Here is a 5,236-nt window from a genome sequence, read left to right as displayed (position 1 = left end):
TTTGTTTGCGAACAAGTTTAGAATTAACTAAACTATGTTATAGTGATTACAAGTTTAAACCTTCGAATAAGATAGCTTTATATGTATGAATCGAATGATGTTATGAATATCATTACTACCTTAAGTTCCTTGGATAAACCTACTGGAAAAGAGAAAAATGGATCTAGCTTCAACGGATTCTTGGATGGCTCGAAGTTCTTGAAGCAGAATCATGACACGAAAACAAGTTCAAGTAAGATCATCACTTGAAATAAGATTGTTATAGTTATAGAAATTGAACCAAAGTTTGAATATGATTATTACCTTGTATTAGAATGATAACCTACTGTAAGAAACAAAAATTTCTTGAGGTTGGATGATCACCTTACAAGATTGGAAGTGAGCTAGCAAACTTGAAAGTATTCTTGATTTTATGTAACTAGAACTTGTAGAATATATGAAGAACACTTAGAACTTGAAGATAGAACTTGAGAGAGATCAATTAGATGAAGAAAATTGAAGAATGAAAGTGTTTGTAGGTGTTTTTGGTCGTTGGTGTATGGATTAGATATAAAGGATATGTAATTTTGTTTTCATGTAAATAAGTCATGAATGATTACTCATATTTTTGTAATTTTATGAGATATTTCATGCTAGTTGCCAAATGATGGTTCCCACATGTGTTAGGTGACTCACATGGGCTGCTAAGAGCTGATCATTGGAGTGTATATACCAATAGTACATACATCTAAAAGCTGTGTATTGTACGAGTACGAATACGGGTGCATACGAGTAGAATTATTGATGAAACTGAACGAGGATGTAATTGCAAGCATTTTTGTTAAGTAGAAGTATTTTGATAAGTGTATTGAAGTCTTTCAAAAGTGTATAAATACATATTAAAACACTACATGTATATACATTTTAACTGAGTCGTTAAGTCATCGTTAGTCGTTACATGTAAGTGTTGTTTTGAAAGCTTTAGGTTAACGATCTTGTTAAATGTTGTAAACCCAATGTTTATAATATCAAATGAGATTTTAAATTATTATATTATCATGATATTATCATGTATGAATATCTCTTAATATGATATATATACATTAAATGTCTTTACAACGATAATCGTTACATATATGTCTCGTTTAAAAATCATTAAGTTAGTAGTCTTGTTTTTATATATGTAGTTCATTGTTAATATACTTAATGATATGTTTACTTATCATAGTATCATGTTAACTATATATATATATATATATATATATATATATATATATATATATATATATATATATATATATATATATATATATATATATATATATATATATATATATCCATATATATCCATATATATGTCATCATATAGTTTTTACAAGTTTTAACGTTCGTAAATCACCGTTCAACTTGGGTGGTCAATTGTCTATATGAAACATATTTCAATTAATCAAGTCTTAACAAGTTTGATTGCTTAACATGTTGGAAACATTTAATCATGTAAATATCAATCTCAATTAATATATATAAACATGGAAAAGTTCGGGTCACTACAGTACCTACCCGTTAAATAAATTTCGTCCCGAAATTTTAAGCTGTTGAAGGTGTTGACGAATCTTCTGGAAATAGATGCGGGTATTTGTTCTTCATCTGATCTTCACGCTCCCAGGTGAACTCGGGTCCTCTACGAGCATTCCATCGAACCTTAACAATTGGTATCTTGTTTTGCTTAAGTCTTTTAACCTCACGATCCATTATTTCGACGGGTTCTTCGATGAATTGAAGTTTTTCGTTGATTTGGATTTCATCTAACGGAATAGTGAGATCTTCTTTAGCAAAACATTTCTTCAAATTCGAGACGTGGAAAGTGTTATGTACAGCCGCGAGTTGTTGAGGTAACTCAAGTCGGTAAGCTACTGGTCCGACACGATCAATAATCTTGAATGGTCCAATATACCTTGGATTTAATTTCCCTCGTTTACCAAATCGAACAACGCCTTTACAAGGTGCAACTTTAAGCATGACCATCTCTCCAATTTCAAATTCTATATCTTTTCTTTTAATGTCAGCGTAGCTCTTTTGTCGACTTTGGGCGGTTTTCAACCGTTGTTGAATTTGGATGATCTTCTCGGTAGTTTCTTGTATAATCTCCGGACCCGTAATCTGTCTATCCCCCACTTCACTCCAACAAATCGGAGACCTGCACTTTCTACCATAAAGTGCTTCAAACGGCGCCATCTCAATGCTTGAATGGTAGCTGTTGTTGTAGGAAAATTCTGCTAACGGTAGATGTCGATCCCAACTGTTTCCGAAATCAATAACACATGCTCGTAGCATGTCTTCAAGCGTTTGTATCGTCCTTTCGCTCTGTCCATCAGTTTGTGGATGATAGGCAGTACTCATGTCTAGACGAGTTCCTAATGCTTGCTGTAATGTCTGCCAGAATCTTGAAATAAATCTGCCATCCCTATCAGAGATAATAGAGATTGGTATTCCATGTCTGGAGATGACTTCCTTCAAATACATTCGTGCTAACTTCTCCATCTTGTCATCTTCTCTTATTGGCAGGAAGTGTGCTGATTTGGTGAGACGATCAACTATTACCCAAATAGTATCAAAACCACTTGCAGTCCTTGGCAATTTAGTGATGAAATCCATGGTAATATTTTCTCATTTTCATTCCGGGATTTCGAGTTGTTGAAGTAGACCTGATGGTTTCTGATGCTCAGATTTGACCTTAGAACGCGTCAAACATTCTCCTACGTATTTAGCAACATCGGCTTTCATACCCGGCCACCAAAAATGTTTCTTGAGATCTTTGTACATCTTCCCCGTTCCAGGATGTATTGAGTATCTGGTTTTATGAGCTTCTCTAAGTACCATTTCTCTCATATCTCCAAATTTTGGTACCTAAATCCTTTCAGCCCTATACCGGGTTCCGTCTTCTCGAATATTAAGATGCTTCTCCGATCCTTTGGGTATTTCATCCTTTAAATTTCCCTCTTTTAAAACTCCTTGTTGCGCCTCCTTTATTTGAGTAGTAAGGTTATTATGAATCATTATATTCATAGATTTTACTCGAATGGGTTCTCTGTCCTTCCTGCTCAAGGCATCGGCTACCACATTTGCCTTCCCCGGGTGGTAACGAATCTCAAAGTCGTAATCATTCAATAATTCAATCCACCTACGCTGCCTCATATTCAGTTGTTTCTGATTAAATATGTGTTGAAGACTTTTGTGGTCGGTATATATAATACTTTTGACCCCATATAAGTAGTGCCTCCAAGTCTTTAATGCAAAAACAACCGCGCCTAATTCCAAATCATGCGTCGTATAATTTTGTTCGTGAATCTTTAATTGTCTAGACGCATAAGCAATCACCTTCGTTAGTTGCACTAATACACAACCGAGACCTTGCTTTGATGCGTCACAATAAATCACAAAATCATCATTCCCTTCAGGCAATGACAATATAGGTGCCGTAGTTAGCTTTTTCTTCAATAACTGAAACGCTTTCTCTTGTTCATCATTCCATTCAAATTTCTTCCCTTTATGCGTTAATGCAGTCAAGGGTTTTGCTATTCTGGAAAAGTCTTGGATGAACCTTCTGTAGTAACCAGCTAGTCCTAAAAACTGGCGTATGTGTTTCGGAGTTTTCGGGGTTTTCCACTTTTCAACAGTTTCTATCTTTGTCGGATCCACCTTAATACCTTCTTTGTTCACTATGTGATCGAGGAATTGAACTTCTTCCAACCAAAATGCATACTTTGAAAACTTAGCGTACAATTCTTCCTTCCTCAATACTTCTAACACCTTTCTCAAATGTTCACCGTGTTCTTGGTCATTCTTTGAGTAAATAAGTATGTCATCAATGAAAACAATGACAAACTTGTCAAGGTATGGTCCACACACTCGGTTCATAAGGTCCATGAACACAGCTGGTGCATTAGTTAAACCAAACGGCATGACCATAAACTCGTAATGACCGTAACGTGTTCTGAAAGCAGTCTTTGGAATATCATCTTCTTTCACCCGCATTTGATGATACCCGGAACGTAAGTCAATCTTTGAATAAATAGACGAGCCTTGTAGTTGATCAAATAAGTTGTCGATTCTCGGTAGTGGGTAGCGGTTCTTGATGGTAAGTTTGTTCAACTCTCGGTAGTCGACACACAACCTGAATGTACCATCTTTCTTCTTGACAAACAAAACAGGAGCTCCCCACGGTGATGTGCTTGGTCGAATGAAACCACGCTCTAAAAGTTCTTGTAATTGGCTTTGCAGTTCTTTCATCTCGCTGGGTGCGAGTCTGTAAGGAGCACGAGCTATTGGTGCAGCTCCTGGTACAAGATCTATTTGAAATTCAACGGATCGATGTGGGGGTAATCCCGGTAATTCTTTCGAAAATACATCGGGAAATTCTTTTACAATGGGAACATCATTGATGCTCTTTTCTTCAGTTTGTACTTTCTCGACGTGTGCTAGAATAGCATAGCAACCTTTTCTTATTAGTTTTTGTGCCTTCAAATTACTAATAAGATGTAGCTTCGTGTTGCCCTTTTCTCCGTACACCATTAAGGGTTTTCCTTTTTCTCGTATAATGCGAATTGCATTTTTGTAACAAACGATCTCTGCTTTCACTTCTTTCAACCAGTCCATACCGATTATCACATCAAAACTCCCTAACTCTACTGGTATCAAATCAATCTTAAATGTTTCGCTAACCAGTTTAATTTCTCGATTCCGACATATATTATCTGCTGAAATTAATTTACCATTTGCTAATTCGAGTAAAAATTTACTATCCAAAGGCGTCAACGGACAACTTAATTTAGCACAAAAATCTCTACTCATATAGCTTCTATCCGCACCCGAATCAAATAAAACGTAAGCAGATTTATTGTCAATAAGAAACGTACCCGTAACAAGCTCCGGGTCTTCCTGTGCCTCTGTCGCATTAATATTGAAAACTCTTCCGCGACCTTGTCCATTCGTGTTCTCCTGGTTCGGGCAATTTCTAATAATGTGGCCCGGTTTTCCACATTTATAACAAACTACATTGGCATAACTTGCTCCGACACTACTTGCTCCGCCATTACTCGTTCCGACACCATTTGTTCCTTTCGTTCTATTAACCCCTGGTCCGTAGACCTCACACTTCGCCGCGCTATGACCATTTCTTTTACACTTGTTGCAAAATTTGGTGCAGAACCCCGAGTGATACTTTTCACACCTTTGGCATAATTGCTTCTGATTGTTG

Source organism: Rutidosis leptorrhynchoides, chromosome 1 (assembly GCF_046630445.1).
Source record: "Rutidosis leptorrhynchoides isolate AG116_Rl617_1_P2 chromosome 1, CSIRO_AGI_Rlap_v1, whole genome shotgun sequence".
Lineage (NCBI taxonomy): Eukaryota > Viridiplantae > Streptophyta > Magnoliopsida > Asterales > Asteraceae > Rutidosis > Rutidosis leptorrhynchoides.
The sequence above is the reverse complement of the archived record's forward strand: the minus strand, read 5'-3'. Positions refer to the sequence as shown.